At 50.9% G+C, this 18337-nt stretch overlaps 1 protein-coding gene across 5 annotated transcripts in view; it reads right to left on the bottom strand.

The window, feature by feature from the left end:
- MYO7B (myosin VIIB) overlaps positions 1–17630 on the bottom strand; it is a 103598-nt gene extending 85968 nt beyond the window's left edge. For 4 of the 5 annotated variants that reach the window (XR_010150015.1, XR_001716182.3, XM_016949686.2 and 1 more), the window contains exon 1: positions 17483–17625. The gene's annotated coding sequence lies outside the window, so the exon portion shown is untranslated. Of the gene's footprint in view, positions 1–17482 lie in introns of all 5 variants that reach the window. The other variant, XM_016949685.2, reaches the window with a different exon arrangement.
- Between the last annotated feature and the right edge of the window lie 707 nt (positions 17631–18337).

The following is an 18337-nucleotide window of genomic DNA, read 5'->3' as shown; positions in this document are numbered from 1 at the left end:
ATTGTGACGACAATTTTATAGTCAACAACAGATTAGGATGCAGACATGCAGAGGGAAGACTGTGTGAAGAGATGACAAGAGGACAGATGGCTGTGCCCACATCTGCAAGCCAAGGAGAGATGCCTGGAAGAACCCAACCCTGCTGACACCCTGATATTGTATTTCTAGCCTCCAGAACAGTGGAGAATACACTTTTCCATTGTTTAAGCCCCACCCCCACCCCATCCTCAGTCTGCGGTATTTGGTTATGGCAACCCAAGCAACTACTACAAACCCTATGAGGGTCCCTGGGCCGGAACCACCCAGATAAGCTGCTCTTAGATTTCTGACCCCCAAAACCTGTGTGAGATAATAAATACTTGTTATTCTAAGCTGTTAAAATTTGGGATAACTTGTTATGCAGCAATGAGTGACTAGTACATTATCCTCCCCTCACATCTTCATCCTCGTCCACTCTCCTAGTCCTTTACCCTCTGAATAGTGATAAGCTCAGGTCTTGTCTATCTTAAAAATGCATTTTCTTAGCCTCACCGTCCCCATCCAGCTTTCATACCCTCCTCCTCCTTGGGTTTTGCCCCACAGCCAAGTTGCCTGAAACAGCCACCCCATTACACTGCCTCCACCTTCTCACCTTTCATGCCGTCCTGACCATCTCACTTTGCTCCTACAAGGCTGCACTTTCCTGACTTTCCCTCTGCCTCTGGAGCACCACTGAATCTCCTCCCAGAGCTTTTTTTTTTTGGAGACAGAGTCTCAATCTGTTGCCCAGGCTAGAGTGCAGTTGCGCGATCCCAGCCCACTGCAACTCTGTCTCCTGGGTTCAAGGGATCCTCAGCCTCCTGAATACCTGGGACTATGGGCATGCTCCACCATGCCTGGCTAATTTTTGTATTTTTAGTAGAGATGGGGTTTCTCCATGTTGGCCAGGCTGGTCTTGAACTCCTGGCCTCAAGTGATCTGCCCACCTTGTCCTCTGAAAGTGCTGGGATTACAGGCATGAGCCACCGCGCCTGGCCCTTTCACTCACCTTGACCTCTTGGTGTCCAAGGGAGTGGCTGGTGATTTTTGTCTGCCCAGTATGCCTTCCTCCTATATCTTTATGGGGAACATCTTCCCTAGTTCCAATTGTGTTGCTGATGAGAAGCTCGTGAATCCTGGGACCCCAAGCGGCCATGTGGTCCAAGCCAGAGCCAATCACAGCTTTTTCTGGGATGTTCTGAGTGGGAGCTGAGGGTTGGTTTTCTTCTCTAATGCCAAAATTACGAAATCCAATGCCAAAAGTACCAGGAGCTATGGTCCTAGCTTCTTAAAAATAGCTGATTTGAGAGAATAAAATTGGCAGATGTGGAGGGAAGGAGACAAAACACAGAAATCCTGTCTCTGCCTTTTTGCAGTTTGATTATTTGGGGTAAGCCATTTGGATGGCTTAATTCCCACTGATCTGCCAGCCCTTGTTCTATTCTCTTTCAGCCTGCACGCTCCCCTTATGTGTGCCCACTCTCTCAGGGCCACCAGGATCATAGCCCTGCTGAGTCCCAAATTAGCGTCTCCAACTCTCATCCCTACCCTGATCTCCAGACCCACCAAGGCCCCTTTCCCTGGACATGTCCCTCAGATATGCCATGGGCTCATCAAATTCAGTGTGACCATAGCACCTCATCTCCTCGATCCCCAAACCTGCTTCTGCCCCTGCATTCTTTATCTCAGCAAATGAAACTAACAATTGCTGAAAGAAACACTGAGTCTTCTATTCTTCACAGCCAAATGATCCCTAGGACCTGGAGATTTTGTCTTTTAAAAACTTGAGGCCCCCAATTATATGTTGTCCACAAGAAACCTATGTTAAATGTGAAGACTACCTATTGAGTGCCACGCTCACTACCTGGGTGACGGGATCATTTCTACCTCAGCATCACGCAATGTATCCACGTAACGAACCTGTACGTGTACTCCCTAATAAAAATACCAGTTGAAATTATTTTTTAAAGACATAGATAAATTAAAAGTAAAGGGTTGGAGAAATGGTTAAAAGAAAGGGTTGGGTTAGTATTAGGTTGCTTATACTAATCAAAATGGAGCTAGATACATCAGTGTTTTGTATAAGAAAGAAAGAAAGGAAGGAAGGAAGGAAGAAAGAAGAAAGAGAGAAAGAGAGAAAGAAAAGAGAGTTGGAGTAGCTATACTTGTTTTAGAGCAGACTTCAGGGCAAGGAAGATTATGAGGAATAAAGAGAAATATTACATAATGATAAAGGGATAAATTTATCAAAGAAGACATGACAATTATTAACATGTATGCATCTGACAAGAAAGTGTCAAAATACATGCAAAGTATGTTCTCTGACCACAATGGAATTAAACTAGAAATCAATAACAGAAAGATAACTAGAAAAGCCCAAAATGTTTAGAGATTTAGAAACATATTTCTGAATAACACATGGGTCAGGTAAGTACGAAGAAAAATGTAAAATTAAATGAAAATGAAAATATCACATCAAAATTTGTGGAATCCAATAAAACAAGTACTTAAGGGAAATTTATAGTGCTGAATATATAGTTAAAAAATCTAGAGGCCAGGCGTGGTAGCTCACGCCTGTAATCCCAGCACTTTGGGAGGCCGAGGCGGGTGGATCACGAGGTCAGGAGTTCGAGACCAGCCTGACCAACATGGTGAAACCCTGTCTCTACTAAAAATAGAAAAAGCTGCTAGGCTTGGTGGCGTGCACCTGTAATCCCAGCTACTCGGGAGGCTGAGGCAGGAGAATCACTTGAACCTGGGAGGCAGAGGTGGCAGTGAGTTGAGATCCGCCACTGCACTCCAGCCTGGGTGACAGAACGAGACTCCATCTCAAAAAAAAAAAAAAAAAGAAAAATCTAAAATCAATAATCTAAGCTTCCACCTTAGGAAACTAGAGAAAGAAGAAGATCATCCTAAAGTAAGAAGAAGAAAATAAAAAATAAAAATTAGAACAGAAATCAATGACATTGAAAACAGGAAATAAAAAGAGAAAATTCAATGAAACCAAAAACTGGTTCTTTGCAAACATCAATAAAATTGATAAACTTCTGTCAGGCTAACCAAGAAAAGCAAAGAGAAGACACAAATTAACTACTATTGGAAATGAAAGAGGAGACATCACTCTGATCCCATGGACATTAAAAGGATAGTAAAGACATATTATGAACAACACATTCGGTAACTTAGATGAAATGGACAAATTCCTTGAAAAATGAAAACTTCCAAAACTCATGCAAAGAGAAATAGATAATCTGAAAATCCTGTATCTATTAGAGAAATTGAATCAATGATTGGCAACCTTTCAAAAAAGGAAGCACCAGGTGTGGATGGTTTCACTGGTAATTCTACCAAGCATTTAAGGAAGAAATGAGCCTAATTCTCCATAGTATCTTCCAGGAAACAGAAGCAGAGGAAATACTTTCTAACTCGTTCTATGAGGCCAGCGTTACTCTAATGCCAAAATGAGATAAAGACATTAAATGGAAGAAAAAACTTGAGGCACTCTCCTTCCTGCCATCCCTTAGTCTCCTGTCATCCCTCACTTGGGAGGTTGGAAGCATCCCAGGTGGCCTTGCTGCTGCTGGACTCTCAGAACGATCATCCTCCATCACACCAATCAAGTGATCTTTAGAAGATGCAAAAGTTGGCCGTGTCATGCCTCCCACAGCTAAGAATGTGCCATATCTTTATGACACTCAAGGATCTTCAGCATCATAGCCTGCCCACCTTTTCAGCCCACCTTGTATCTTACCTCTTCCCCCCAGGGTACACTGAATATCATGCAGTTCCTGAAACACCCCATGTTCTCTTTTACCTCAGTGTGTCTGTACTTGATCTGATATGAATTTGGAGCACACACACAAGCACGTGTGTTAGCATACATGCATGCATGTACACACACACAGGCACAGACATCCTCACATGCAGAGGCTGCAATTTTCAACCTCAGCATTTATCCCTGTTTTTATGTGTTACAGTGTGTGTCTCTCCCACACCTGTGAGAAATTTGAGAGCTGGATAGTGACTTACTCATACTAGTCAGGGCTCAGGACATGCTTGCTGAGTAAATGGATGGATGAGTGGACAGATGAATGGGATGAGTGGATGGATGAGTCGGTAGGTGGAAGGGTGGGCTGATGGACGGGTGGATAGGTAAATGGATGGATGGGTTGGTGGATGGATAGGTAGATGGATGAATAGATGGATGGATTAGTGAATGAATAGGTGGATGTATGGGTAGTTGGATGGATGCGTAAGTGGATGGATGGATCCACTGATGGGTTGATGGATGGATAGATTGGTGGATGGATGGATGGATGAGTCGATTAGTGGTTGAATGAGTGGGTGAATGGTTGGGTGGGTGGATAGATGGATGGTGGATGGATTAATGGTTGGATTGGGTAAGTGAATGGGTGGATAGATTGGTGGGTGAATAGGTGAATGAACAAACAGATGAATGGATTGATGGATGGATGGATGGATGGATGGATGGATGGATGGACCTACCCAGGAAAGCAGGTGAGGCATTGCCCCTTACAGGAAGCACTGGTGTGCTTAAAATTTTCTGCCCCTTGGGAATGGGATGACTTCTTAGTCCAGTTCCTTTTGTCAAGCCCTGAGGCAGGTCAGTGTGGCTGAGCTTACGGGGATCAGTGTCCTACCTAATCTCAGGGACCAGAATGAGGGTGACCTTCACCTGAGAAGAGAAGGGTAAACTGCTAGTTCTCAAAGCCCTCCTCAAAGCTGCTGTGGGTCTGAAGCCACACCACTAACATTTCTGTGGTGCCACTGAACTGGAGTATGGGTAGAGTGGGTAAGAATATGCTGAAAGCCAAGTGGGGAGGTGGAGGTGCAGGGAAGATCAAAGCATTGCTGGACCAGGACAGGGCTGGAGTGGGCAAGCAGCTGAGTGCCAGGTTGTGTGCAGGGCACTTTCCACAGGTTCTCTCATTTGAGCCCCACAGCAACCCTGTGCTGTCCATGGAGACATCCCACTTCACAGATCAGGAACCAGGGGTCCAAGAAGCAAAACTAACATTGAGACTCTGGCCTATGGGATACCAGCCCGGAAGGGGCACTGACAAAGCTTTGCCCTCCAAAGGGGTCTGAGTGTTCTTTGGGCAGAAAGGGCATCTGGGGCTGGGTGAGGGATGAGTAAGACTTGGAAGTTCTCCTATGCCACCAGCTGATTGCCTATTCCCTGCTCCCCAGAGCTGAGAGTACCTGGCATGGAAGCCATCACTCAAGAAGAACACAGGTTGGAAGGGCCACCACCCAAAGGAGGCAAAGTCACCAGAGTCTAGATCCGGGCCGAACACCCTGAATTCGGGGCTAGCCCAGGCTGGTCAGTGGGCCCCAGTTGGACCCCAGAAAGGTCACTATAAATGGTCAGCCTTGGGGAGAGGGCCTGCCAGGGTCCAAGGATTCACAGGCTGAGTTGTCCTGGTATCATTACAAGAGCAGCACTTACTGGGCATTCACCGGGCCAACAGCTCCACATACAATGCCCCTTCCATTGCACAATAAGCCCGTGAGGCACATATGATTATTTCCCATACTCATCCATATTTGGAAAAACTGAGCCTTGGCATTAGTGGTGACAGGGCTGTGGCAGAGCCTGTGCACCCATCCACCAGGCCAGACAAGGCCCTGGGCAGGAGGAGAGGAAAAGAAAAGGGAACTGCTCCCAGCAGAGCCTCGTTCTATGCTGTCAGGCTGTGCTTCACCCAAGTTATTTCATTTTCCCCGACTTGTCTCTCAGAGAGTTGAGGCCACTTGAGGCTAGGTAACTTCCCAATGTCCCCCAACCGAAGGGTCTGATCTCATCCCAGCATGCGGCTGCTCACCCAGGATGGGAGCCTGAGGAAGGAGGGGGCCCCTGGGCAGCACAGTGGGCCCACCCAGGAGGCCTGCTGCTGTGTGTGGCCTCAGAGATGACCCTGCCTGCCCATGCACTGTGGTAAAGGGTAAACTGGTGCCACCATTTGTAGAAGACAATTTGATAACATCTATCAAAAATTTAAACACCTTTTGTCTACCCAATCCCACCATTAGCAACATACCCTGCAAATATACTTGTAAAAGTTCATCAAGGTAGATGTACAGGCATTGATGGTAATAGCAAAAAATGGAAACAAACAAAAACTCAACAAACCACCAATTGTCCAACAACAGAGGTCTGCTGGATTCAGGTTCAACCTTTGGGTAGAATACCACACAGCTCTTTAAAAAGCATGGTTAGGGCCGGGCGCGGTGGCTCACACCTGTAATCCCAGCACTTTGGGAGGTCGAGGCGGGCGGATCATGAGGTCAGGAGATCGAGACCATCCTGGCTAACACAGTGAAACCCCATCTCTACTAAAAATACAAAAAAAATTAGCCAGACGTGGCCGGGCGCGGTGTCTCATGCCTGTAATCCCAGCACTTTGGGAGGCTGAGGCGGGTGGATCACGAGGTCAGGAGATCGAGACCATCCTGGCTAATACGGTGAAACCCCGTCTCTACTAAAAATACAAAAAATTAGCCAGACTCGGTAGCAGGTGCCTGTAGTCCCAGCTACTCGGGAGGCTGAGGCAGGAGAATGGCGTGAACCCAGGAGGCGGAGCTTGCAGTGAGCCGAGATCGCGCCACTGCACTCCAGCCTGGGCGACAGAGCGAGACTCGGTCTCAAAAAAAAAAAAAAAAAAAAAAAAAAAAAAATATATATATATATATATATATATATGGAGAGAGAGAGAGAAACAGAGAGAGAGAGGATATATATACACATATATAGAGAAAGAGAGTGATGGAGAGAAATACTCTGGGGAGGTAATTATATTGAACTGTTAACTGTAATTTATTGGGGTGGAGAGTGGAAGGAGGGAAGAGACTTTTACTTCACACATGGCTCCTTTCTGTCCTGTCTGGCTTTTCCTTTGTGGGGAAAAGAAAGAGAGATCAGACTGTTACTGTGTCTATGTAGAAAGAAGTAGACATAAGAGACTCCATTTTGTTCTGTACTAAGAAAAATTCTTCTACCTTGAGATGCTGTTAATCTGTAACCCTAGCCCCAACCCTGTGCTCGCAGAAACATGTGCTGTGTTGACTCAAGGTTTAATGGATTTACGGCTGTGCAGGATGTGCTTTGTTAAAAAAAAAAAGTGCTTGAAGGCCGTATGCCTGTTAAAAGTCACCACCATTCTCTAATCTCAAGTACCCAGGGACACAATACACTGTGGAAGTCAGCAGAGACCTCTGACTAGGAAAGCCAGGTACTATCCAAGATTTCTCCCCATGTGATAGCCTGAGATATGGCCTCGTGGGAAGGGAAAGACCTGATCATCCCCCAGCCCGACACCCGTAAAGGGTCTGTGTGAGGAGGATTAGTAAAAGAGGAACGCCTCTTTGCAGTTGAGATAAGAGGAAGGCATCTGTCTCCTGCTCGTCCCTGGGAATAGAATGTCTTGGTGTAAAACACGATTGTATGTTCTATTTACTGAGATAGGAGAAAACCGCCTTAGGGCTGGAGGTGAGACATGCTAGCAGCAATACTGCACTTTAACTCACTGAGATGTTTGTGTACGTGCACATTAAAGCACAGCACCTTTTCTTAAACTTATTTATGACACAGAGATCTTTGTTCACATGTTTTCCTGCTGACCTTCTCCCCATTATTACCCTATTGTCCTGCCACATCCCCTTCTCCGAGATGGTGATAGAGATAATGATCAATAAATACTGAGGGAACTCAGAGACCAGTGCCGGTGTGGGTCCTCCGTATGCTGAGCACCGGTCCCCTGGGCCCACTTTTCTTTCTCTATTCTTTGTCTCTGTGTCTCTTTCTTTTCTCAGTCTCTCATTCCACCTGACGAGAAGCACCCACAGGTGTGGAGGGGCTGGCCACCCCTTCATCCTTATCCATAGTATGCATTTGTTACTTATTTTACTGTCAACAGGGGTTGTCTGGGATATCTGAGCTTCCATCCCCGCCCAGACAGTGATGACCATCTGCACAGCCTCACTGCCAAGCTCAGTGGGGAGCCAGCCATGGGAGGGCCCAACAGAAAGGGCCCCCACACAGCTGCCAGGGAGCAACAGGAAGAGCTGAAAGTGGCGGCAGCCCCACTCTCAGTGGTGCTGGGGTTGTCGGTGCACACCAGAGAAAAAGGGTCCTGAGTCTAGATTTCAAGTTCCCTCCATTGCCCTGCTCCAGCCTGTCTCCACAGCCCAGGGCTCCCCATGAAGAAGGGTATGCCCCTCTTCTGGAAGGGAGTCTAACACCCACAGGACAGCTCAGCATTCAGGGTAATGTCCAAGAGATACCCTTCCCATGAATAGCATGTGACTGACAGTGCCGGAGATATATGTCCCTGCGAGATGTTCTCTGGCCTAGAGATGCAGTGCTCCTGGATCACCATGAGGGCTCCCTCCTCTTCTGCCCAGGCAAGCCCAGGGTAAGAATGAGAAGTTACAGTCCTCCATCCTGTCTTCTCCCAGTGGGCACAGGGCCCAGCCACCCCACTGCCAAAAATCCTACAACATGCAACAATTTGGCTAGAGAAATCCAGCTTCCTTAGGAGGCAGTCAGCGACGGCAAGGCAGCCCCGGGGAAGAGACCCTGCTCTTGGAGAGCCTGGTGCAGCCCCTCCTGGGGAAGTCAGCGAAGAACCTCTTCTAGGAGAATCTCTCCTCCCAGAAGGGCTCTGCTCCCTGTCAGAGGGGAAATATGGGGCTGGGGATTTGACAAAGACCCTGCCTATCCTCTGCAACATCACAAGATGAGCAAATTTGACCAAGTTTATCCCTCCCCACCATGTACACACACTTGACACACACAACTAGGTTCAGGTGCCATATGGCTCCCGTGTAGGTATGGGCAAGTGTCGACCTATTTAGCTTCTAGTCCAGCCTGCAGTTTTAGACCTGGTTCAACTGTTTCCTTCAGACTCATTGATGCTATTCCCCTCAATCAGAACTGAAGTCTGACACCCTCTGCTACCAGTGGATCCTGTACAGCACTTTGTAATGACGTTCACTGCTTTGCACTAAAATGCTTGGTTTACACTTATTCAGAGGCAGTTCATCCTAAGCTGCACTTTTATGCTATGCTGTCGGTCTATCTGGAGACAGCATAGGAGAGACAGCCCTCGAGATGCCTCCTTCACTGTGGAGACAGCATCAAGAAGATGACATTCACTGTGGGGACAGCCCTGGAGAAGCCCCCATCACTGTGGAGACAGCCCTGGAGATGCCCCCTTCACCATGGAGACAGCCACAGAGATGCCTCCTTCACCATGGAGATGGCTCAGAGAAGCTCCCTTCACTGTGGAGACAGCCCAGCAGACGCTCCCTTCACTGTAGAGACAGCCCAGCAGACGCTCCCTTCACTGTGGAGACAGCCCAGCAGACGCTGCCTTCACTGTGGAGAGACAGCCTGGAGATGATGTCATTCACAGTAGAGAGAGATATCCCACATTATAGATATGAACAATGAAAATCCCTCCGTCATTTTAGAGCTAGCACCTGAGAAAACTTCCTAAGCTGTAGAGATAGCCTGTGAGAAACCCCCTTTCCTATACAGAGATAACCCTTGAGAAATTATTCTTCATTAGAGAGACAGCCCTTGAAACACCGTCCTTCATGTAGACGTAGCTCCACAGAAGCCCCTGTTCACTGTATCAGTGCCTTTTCAAAAACTCTCCCTCATTTTAGAGGTAGGCCATGAGAAACTTTCCTCTACTGTAGAGATAGCCTTTGAAAACCCTCATTCATTTGTGGGATGGTCCTTGAGAAATCCTGCTTTATTCTAGAGCTATCCCTTGAGAAGCCCCACTTCATGAGATAGAGCAAAAGCCCACTGGATGCCCCCCTTCATTCTAGAAAAAGCCCGTGAGGAACACTTTTTCACCACTGGTGGGAATGTAGACTAGCACAACCACTATGGAAAACAGTAGGGATATTCCTTAAAGAACTACAATTAAACCTACCGTTAGATCCAGCAATCCCACTGCTGGGTATCTACCCAAAGGAAGATAAGTCATATGAAAAAGACACTTGTGGCTGGGCGCGGTGGCTCACGCCTGTAATCCCAACACTTTGGGAGGCCAAGATGGGTGGATCACCTGAGGTCAGGAGTTCGAGACCAGCCTGGCCAACATGGTGAAACCCCATCTCTACTAAAAATACAAAAATTAGTTGGGTGTGGTGGCGTGGAGCACTCTGGGCCCACGTAATTTATTACAGGACTTTGTCCCTGGGCTCCAGGCACTTCCACTCCCACACGCCTCCCTCAGCCCCAGCTGGCAGAGCCTCATGATATCTGCTCTTTAACCCAGGCCCCTTCTGCAGAGCAGCGATGCATGCTGCCCGGAGGCCACCAGGGTTTGCAGTCTGTGCACCTGCTCTGGCCACCAGCCAGATCCCATGGTGACAGTCAGCTGACCATCCAGGGGGCTCAGCATCTTCCCAGGTGCTGCATGGCAGGAGCTCTGCCCCCAAGCACCCCAAGCTCTAATTGAGGGTGGTAGTATAATATGAAATACAGTATATTTGGTCCTTGTTCCCGCTTGGTGTCACAGAACTCCTAAAACCCTTAGAATTTCCAAAGTGATTGTCGGGCGCGGTGGCTCACGCCTGTATCCCAGCATTTTGGGAGGCTGAGGCAGGCGGATCACAAGGTCAGGAGATCAAGGTGGATCAGGAGTGTAATCCTAGCTACTCGGGAGGCTGAGACAGGAGAATCATTTGAATCCGGGAGGCGGAGATTGCAGTGAGCCGAGATCACGCCTTTGCACTCCAACCTGGGTGACCGGGCGAGACTCCATCTCAAAAAAAAAAAAAATAAAACCAGAAAAAGACACTTGCACATGCATGTTTATAAGAGCACAATCCGGGAGACGGGGTTTCGCTGTGTTGGCCAGGCTGGTCTCCAGCTCCTAACCGCGAGTGATCCGCCAGCCTCGGCCTCCCGAGGCGCCGGGATTGCAGACGGAGTCTGGTTCACTCAGTGCTCAATGGCGCCCAGGCTGAAGTGCAGTGGCGTGATCTCGGCTTGCTACAACCTCCACCTCCCAGCCGCCTGCCTTGGCCTCCCAAAGTGCTGAGATTGCAGCCTCTGCCCAGCCGCCACCCCATCTGGGAAGTGAGGAGCCTCTCTGCCTGGCCACCCATCGTCTGGGATGTGAGGAGCCCCTCTGCCTGGCTGCCCAGTCTGGAAAGTGAGGAGCGTCTCTGCCCAGCCACCATCACATCTAGGAAGTGAGGAGCGTCTCTGCCCGGCCGCCCATTGTCTGGGATGTGGGGAGCGCCTCTGCCTGGCCGCCACCCCGTCTGGGAGGTGAGGAGCGTCTCTGCCCGGCCGCCCCGTCTGAGAAGTGAGGAGACCCTCCGCCCGGCAGCCGCCCCATGTGAGAAGTGAGGAGCCTCTCCGCCCGGCAGCCACCCCGTCTGGGAAGTGAGGAGCATCTCCGCCCGGCAGCCACCCTGTCCGGGAGGGAGGTGGGGGGGGTCAGCCCCCCGTCAGGCCAGCCACCCCGTCCGGGAGGGAGGTGGGGGGGGTCAGCCCCCCACCCGGCCAGCCGCCCCGTCCGGGAGGTGAGGGGCGCCTCTGCCCGGCCACCCCTACTGGGAGGTGAGGAGCCCCTCTGCCTGGCCAGCTGCCCCGTCCAGGAGGGAGGTGGGGGGGTCAGCCCCCCGCCCGGCCAGCCGCCCAGTCTGGGAGGGAGGTGGGGGGGTCAGCCCCCCGCCCGGCCAGCCGCCCCGTCCGGGAGGTGAGGGGCGCCTCTGCCCGGCCACCCCTACTGAGAAGTGAGGAGCCCCTCTGCCCAGCCAGCTGCCCCGTCCGGGAGGGAGGTGGGGGGGTCAGCCCCCCGCCCGGCCAGCCGCCCAGTCCGGGAGGGAGGTGGGGGGGTCAGCCCCCCGCCCGGCCAGCCGCCCCGTCCGGGAGGGAGGTGGGGGGGGTCAGCCCCCCGCCCGGCCAGCCGCCCCGTCCGGGAGGGAGGTGGGGGGGTCAGCCCCCCGCCCGGCCAGCCGCCCCGTCCGGGAGGGAGGTGGGGGGGTCAGCCCCCCGCCCGGCTAGCCGCCCCGTCCGGGAGGGAGGTGGGGGGGTCAGCCCCCCGCCCGGCCAGCCGCCCTGTCCGGGAGGGAGGTGGGGGGGTCAGTCCCCCGCCTGGCCAGCCACCCAGTCCGGGAGGGAGGTGGGGGGGTCAGCCCCCCGCCTGGCCAGCCGCCCCGTCCGGGAGGGAGGTGGGGGGGTCAGCCCCCCGCCCGGCCAGCCGCCCCGTCCGGGAGGTGAGGGGCGCCTCTGCCCGGCCGCCCCTACTGGGAAGTGAGGAGCCCCCCCACCCGGGCAGCCACCCCATCCGGGAGGGAGGTGGGGGGGTTCACCCCCCGCCCGGCCAGCCGCCCCGTCCGGGAGGGAGGTGGGGGGGTCAGCCCCCTGCCCGGCCAGCCACCCCGTCCGGGAGGTGAGGGGCGCCTCTGCCCGGCCGCCCCTACTGGGAAGTGAGGAGCCCCTCTGCCCGGCCAGCCGCCCCGTCCGGGAGGGAGGTGGGGGGGTCAGCCCCCCGCCCGGCCAGCCGCCCCATCCGGGAGGTGAGGGGCACCTCTGCCCGGCCGCCCCTACTGGGAAGTGAGGAGCCCCTCTGCCCGGCCACCACCCCGTCTGGGAGGTGTACCCAACAGCTCATTGAGAACGGGCCAGGATGACAATGGCGGCTTTGTCGAATAGAAAGGGGGGAAAGGTGGGGAAAAGATTGAGAAATCGGATGGTTGCCGTGTCTGTGTAGAAAGAAGTAGACATGGGAGACTTTTCATTTTGTTCTGTACTAAGAAAAATTCTTCTGCCTTGGGATCCTGTTGATCTGTGACCTTACCCCCAACCCTGTGCTCTCTGAAACATGTGCTGTGTCCACTCAGGGTTAAATGGATTAAGGGCGGTGCAAGATGTGCTTTGTTAAACAGATGCTTGAAGGCAGCATGCTCATTCGAGTCATCACCACTCTCTAATCTCAAGTACCCAGGGACACAAAAGCTGCGGAAGGCCGCAGGGTCCTCTGCCTAGGAAAACCAGAGACCTTTGTTCACTTGTTTATCTGCTGACCTTCCCTCCACTATTGTCCTATGACCCTGCCAAATCCCCCTCTGTGAGAAACACCCAAGAATGATCAATAAAAAAAATAAATTAATTAATTTTAAAAAAAAAAAGAGCACAATCCACAATTGCAAAGATATGGAACCAACCTAAGTGTCCATCAACTTATGAGTGGATAAAGAAAATGTGGTATATGTACACCATGGAATACTACTCAGCCATAAAAGGCAATGAAATAATGTCTTGGGCAGCTACTTGGATGGAGCTGGAGGCCATTATTCTAAGTGAAGTAACTCAGGAATGGAAAACCAAATATCGTATGTTCTCACTTATAAATGGGAGCTAAGCTATGAGGCTGCAAAGGCGTAAGAACGATACAATGGACTTTGGGGACTTTCGGGGGAAGGCTGGAGCTGGGTGAGCAACAAAAGACTACACATTGGGTGCAGTGTACACTGCTGTGGTGATAGATGCAAAAAAACTCACAAATCACCACTACAGAACTTATCCATGTAACCAAAAAACACCTGTACCTTAAAAACTATTGAGTTTTTTTTAAAAAAGAAATAGCCCTCAAGGAAGTCCTTACTCATTCCTTTTTATGATAGTCCTTGAGAAGCCCCCTTCATGTAGAGACAGCCCGTGAGGTGCCCTCCCTCATGTAGAGATAGTCCTTGAGAAATCTTCCTTCCTTTTCTACAAATAGCTCTTTAAAAACTCTCCTGAATTTCCAATGTCGTTTTCTCCCTTTTTATCCCCTTCATGACATTGCAACAGGAAAGCTGGTCTTCCCCTTGGAAACTGGCTTGTGCCTAACTTGAGAACATTAGTAATCTTTACTGCATAGTTTTGCACATGACTATCTGGAAGTTCAGAACAAATTTTGTGTCTATGCCTAGCAAATATATGGGATTTTCTGATGTACATTTTGTTTACTAACATTTTCCCAGCTGCAGTGTATTTTCCTACCTTCATTTCTCCTACGTCCCAGATTCTTATTTTATTTTTGATTCTGTTGTATTATAGGTACACTGTAAGCTGCCTCATATCACTCTGTTTTGTTTAGTATTTGAATAAGGCAGGCAAGGGATGAAAGAGAAATTGACAGATACATATACTTGTGCATGAACCACTGCACTGTGGTTCCTTTTCATACCCTCAGTACTCTGTCCCCAGCCCCCAGAACAGAGTAGGAGCTCAGACGGACACTGTGCTGAAAGTTTTCCAGCACCTGCTCATTAGTTTGATCTGTAAAACAACCCTGCAAGGTAAGTGATGCTACTCCATTTGATAGATGAGGGAACTGAGGCTTAAGGCCCCACATTTGGTAGGTGACTGAGTCAAGATTTCTTGACTCAAGATTTCTGCAGGGCCTGGTGCGGTGGCTCACGCGTGTAATCCCAGCACTTTGGGAGGCTGAGGAAGGTGGATCACGTGAGGTCAGGATTTCAAGACCAGCCTGGTCAACATGGTGAAACCCCATCTCTACAAAAATACAAAAATTAGCCGGGCGTGGTGGTGTGCGCCTGTAATCCCAGCTACTCGGGAGGCTGAGCGGGAAGAATTGCTTGAACCTGGGAGGTGGAGGTTGCAGTGAGCCGAGATCATGCCATTGCCCTCTAGCCTGGGCAACAGAGCCAGACTCCATCTCAAAAAAAAAAAAAAAGAGAAACAAGATTTGAATCTGCAAATGTTTGGCTCCAAAGTGTTTGCTTATTCCACTTCACCTGTCTCTTAACCTGATGAGCAAGACCCTCTAGGTTGCACTGTCCGATATGGTAGCCACTAGCCACATGTGGCTATTTAAATTTAAATTAGCTGAATTAAAAATTCAGACCCTCAGTTGCACTAGCCACACTTCAAGTGCTCAACAGCCACTTGTGGCTAGTGGCTACTGTTTTGGACAGTGCAGAAGAGAACATTTCTATCATCATGGAACGTTCTAGAGCATATCTTACCACTCCCCTCAACCGTATTTCATCCCTGCCAGGCGCCAACAGTGCCCAAGCCTTACTGGTACTTCCTTTGCTCTGTATCTTTGCAGATACCACTTCCTCCACCTGGAACATCCCCCGTTCCCCACTCTCATCCTCACACCATCCTCCCCTCACAGCCTGCTGCATCCCTTCCCACCCCTACCTGTCCTCAGCCCCAGGACCGCCTCCTCTGACCACTCAATGCCGGAGGCCTGTGCCTCTGGTGTACATGGGTCACTTTTCCTTCACAGCCTCGCCTCCCCAGCTGGCAGTGAAGGAACACACTACACACTGCTGGAAAGGCAGACAACAGAGTCTACAATGACACTGGATTTGAAAACTTGACTTCATCCTGAGCTCGTCTTCTGCCGCTAGCTACTCCATTCATTCATTCAGCACGTGCCAAGTGTCCATTCTCTGCTGAGGCCTGGGCATGTGCAGGAGATGGAAAAACCCCAAAGAAACCCAGCCCAGGCTCTCGAGGAGCTCATAGTCCAGCGGCCTTGGTTAAATCCTTCCTTCTCCTCCTCCTCCTCCTTCTCCTCCTCCTCCTCCTCTTCTTCTTCCTCCTCCTCCTATTCCTTCTTCTTATTCTTCTGTAGAGATGGAGTCTCCCCATGTTGTGGGCTCAAGCAATCCTCCCACCTCGGCCTCCCAAAGTGCTGGGATTACAGGCATGAGCCACCACCATGCCCAGCCTCCTTTACCCTTCTTCATCTCTTCTGTGAAAAATGTGCTAAGATTCTGGCTCTTCCTCCCTGAACAGCTTGTTATGTGGACCAAGAATGGGCACACAAACATCATTTAAATACATGTGTTAAGTAAAATGTATGGAGGCCATTGGTTTTGTCTGAGCTCCTACACAAGGCCAACAGACCAGACCAAAATGGAGTCACTCATGCTGAAGTTCCACACCACCAGGCCCAAACGAAGATTATCTGATCTTCCAAGAATCAGGAGAGAGACAATAGCTGGAGCCCCAGACAGGCCAGTTTCAGCGGGCATGATAAGGAAGTTCCCTCAGCTCTAGCCTTTACAAGGAAAATAAATTGAAATGACTAATCCCCTTTTGTTTTCTGTTTCTCTCAGCCCCATTCTGTCTATAAAGCCAAACTCCTCTGCTAGGCTCATCAGATCATTCATTGTAGTCTATAAATGGGGTGTTGCCCAATTCTAGAATTGCAAATAAAAGCCAATTAAGATCTTTAAGATAAATTTTTTATAATTTTGTCTTTTGACATATGTAAAACAAGAAGCAATATCAACACATATAGGTCATCCCTGTGGTGCCGCCTCTCCACAGAGCCCCGTGCTAGAGCTGTGGATGCAGCAGGCCCCAAGACAGCCGCCTGGGGAGGATTCTCTTAGAGGTGGCATCTGAGGACAGATGTAGGGCCCCCAGCAGGTCCAGGGAGATGGGGTGGGCTGATGAGCTGAGTGGTTCCTAACAATGATTCACTGAGGGTGTGTGTGAATCTCCGAACTAAAATCCTAAACAAAGTGCAGGGGTCTGATAAATTAGAGCAAAATTCAAGTCCAGGGTTACAAAGTGGAGCCTGAAGGGGAGGCCTCGTCATGGAGAATTTGGGCGATCTGGGTTGGGGGCCCCACACCCACCAGCTGTCTGACCTGGGCCAGCTCTCACAATCTCTGTGTCTCAAGTTTCGTCCTCTGTGAAATGGGGATGGGACACACACCACCTGGACAGCTCAAGGGGGACAGCCCATGTGAGCCCCGGTGCGGTCCCTCTCCTCAGCCACCTCTTCCCCCACCACCTCCCACCACACCCCAGACCTGTCCTGCCTCTCCCTAGGGTCCTAGCCTTCCAGAGGTGACTAAAGTCAATTGCCCAAGGTACATGGGTAAGGCGGATAAGCCTGGGCTTTGGAGTCGAATCAGGCTCTGCTTCTTCCTGTGGGCACCTTCACTTCCATGGTCCTCAGTCTCTGTGTCCATAAAATGGAGGCAATTCCACCACTGTGTTGCGAGGACGCAGTGGGATGTCACACACGGCACAGCTGACCTCTGGCAGGGGCTCATGATGGGACCCAGGCTATCCATGATGTCCCATAATTCCACAGTGAGGCCCTCTAGCTGTGAGGAGGCTTCAGGGTGGGAGCAGCCTTGGCACCTGCCGTTCCCCTCCTGCAGGGCGTTTGCCCTTCTACAGCAGAGGGCTAGACAGCTTCTCCCCCTCCTCCTCCTCCTCAGCCCCCCAGGTGCTGCCCTTCAGCCCGATGGACTGAGTCCCCTGCTGCAGTTTCTGGTTTCCAGGCTCCTGAAGGGCTTCTCCACTCTCTATCCCTCAGACCTGTTCCATCTTATTTCCAGGGGACCTGCCTCCTGCCCAGCGACCCTCTTCAGAGAGGTGACCCCCTACTCCCCGCTGGCAGACACGACCCCGGCACGCCCTTACCTTGTCAGGATGGGGGTCTGGCTGACTCCCCTTCCCCTCCACCCTGGGCACCCTGAAAGAGCCAGGAAAGGAGGCAGTGTTGGGACTCCGGGTGTGTCAGGGAGTAAGGGACAGAGGAAGAAGAGGTAGGGCTCCAAGAGGAAATGACCGGGAGCACTCTGGGCCCACGTAATTTATTACAGGACTTTGTCCCTGGGCTCCAGGCACTTCCACTCCCACACGCCTCCCTCAGCCCCAGCTGGCAGAGCCTCATGATATCTGCTCTTTAACCCAGGCCCCTTCTGCAGAGCAGCGATGCATGCTGCCCGGAGGCCACCAGGGTTTGCAGTCTGTGCACCTGCTCGGGCCACCAGCCAGATCCCATGGTGACAGTCAGCTGACCATCCAGGGGGCTCAGCATCTTCCCAGGTGCTGCATGGCAGGAGCTCTGCCCCCAAGCACCCCAAGCTCTAATTGAGGGTGGTAGTATAATATGAAATACAGTATATTTGGTCCTTGTTCCCGCTTGGTGTCACAGAACTCCTAAAACCCTTAGAATTTCCAAAGTGATTGTCGGGCGCGGTGGCTCACGCCTGTATCCCAGCATTTTGGGAGGCTGAGGCAGACGGATCACAAGGTCAGGAGATCAAGACCATCCTGGCTAACACGGTGAAACCCCGTCTCTACTAAAAATACAAAAAAAAAAAAAAAAAATTAGCTGGGCGTGGTGGCGGGCGCCTGTAGTCCCAGCTGGAGGTTGAGGAAGGAGAATGGCGTGAACCGGGGAGGTGGAGCTTGCAGTGAGCCAAGATCGGGCCACTGCACTCCAGCCTGGGTGACAGAGCGAGACTCCGTCTCAAACAAACAAACAAACAA

The sequence above is a fragment of the Pan troglodytes genome, chromosome 13 (genome assembly GCF_028858775.2).
Source record: "Pan troglodytes isolate AG18354 chromosome 13, NHGRI_mPanTro3-v2.0_pri, whole genome shotgun sequence".
Classification (NCBI taxonomy): domain Eukaryota; kingdom Metazoa; phylum Chordata; class Mammalia; order Primates; family Hominidae; genus Pan; species Pan troglodytes.
The sequence above is the reverse complement of the archived record's forward strand: the minus strand, read 5'-3'. Positions and strand labels throughout refer to the sequence as shown.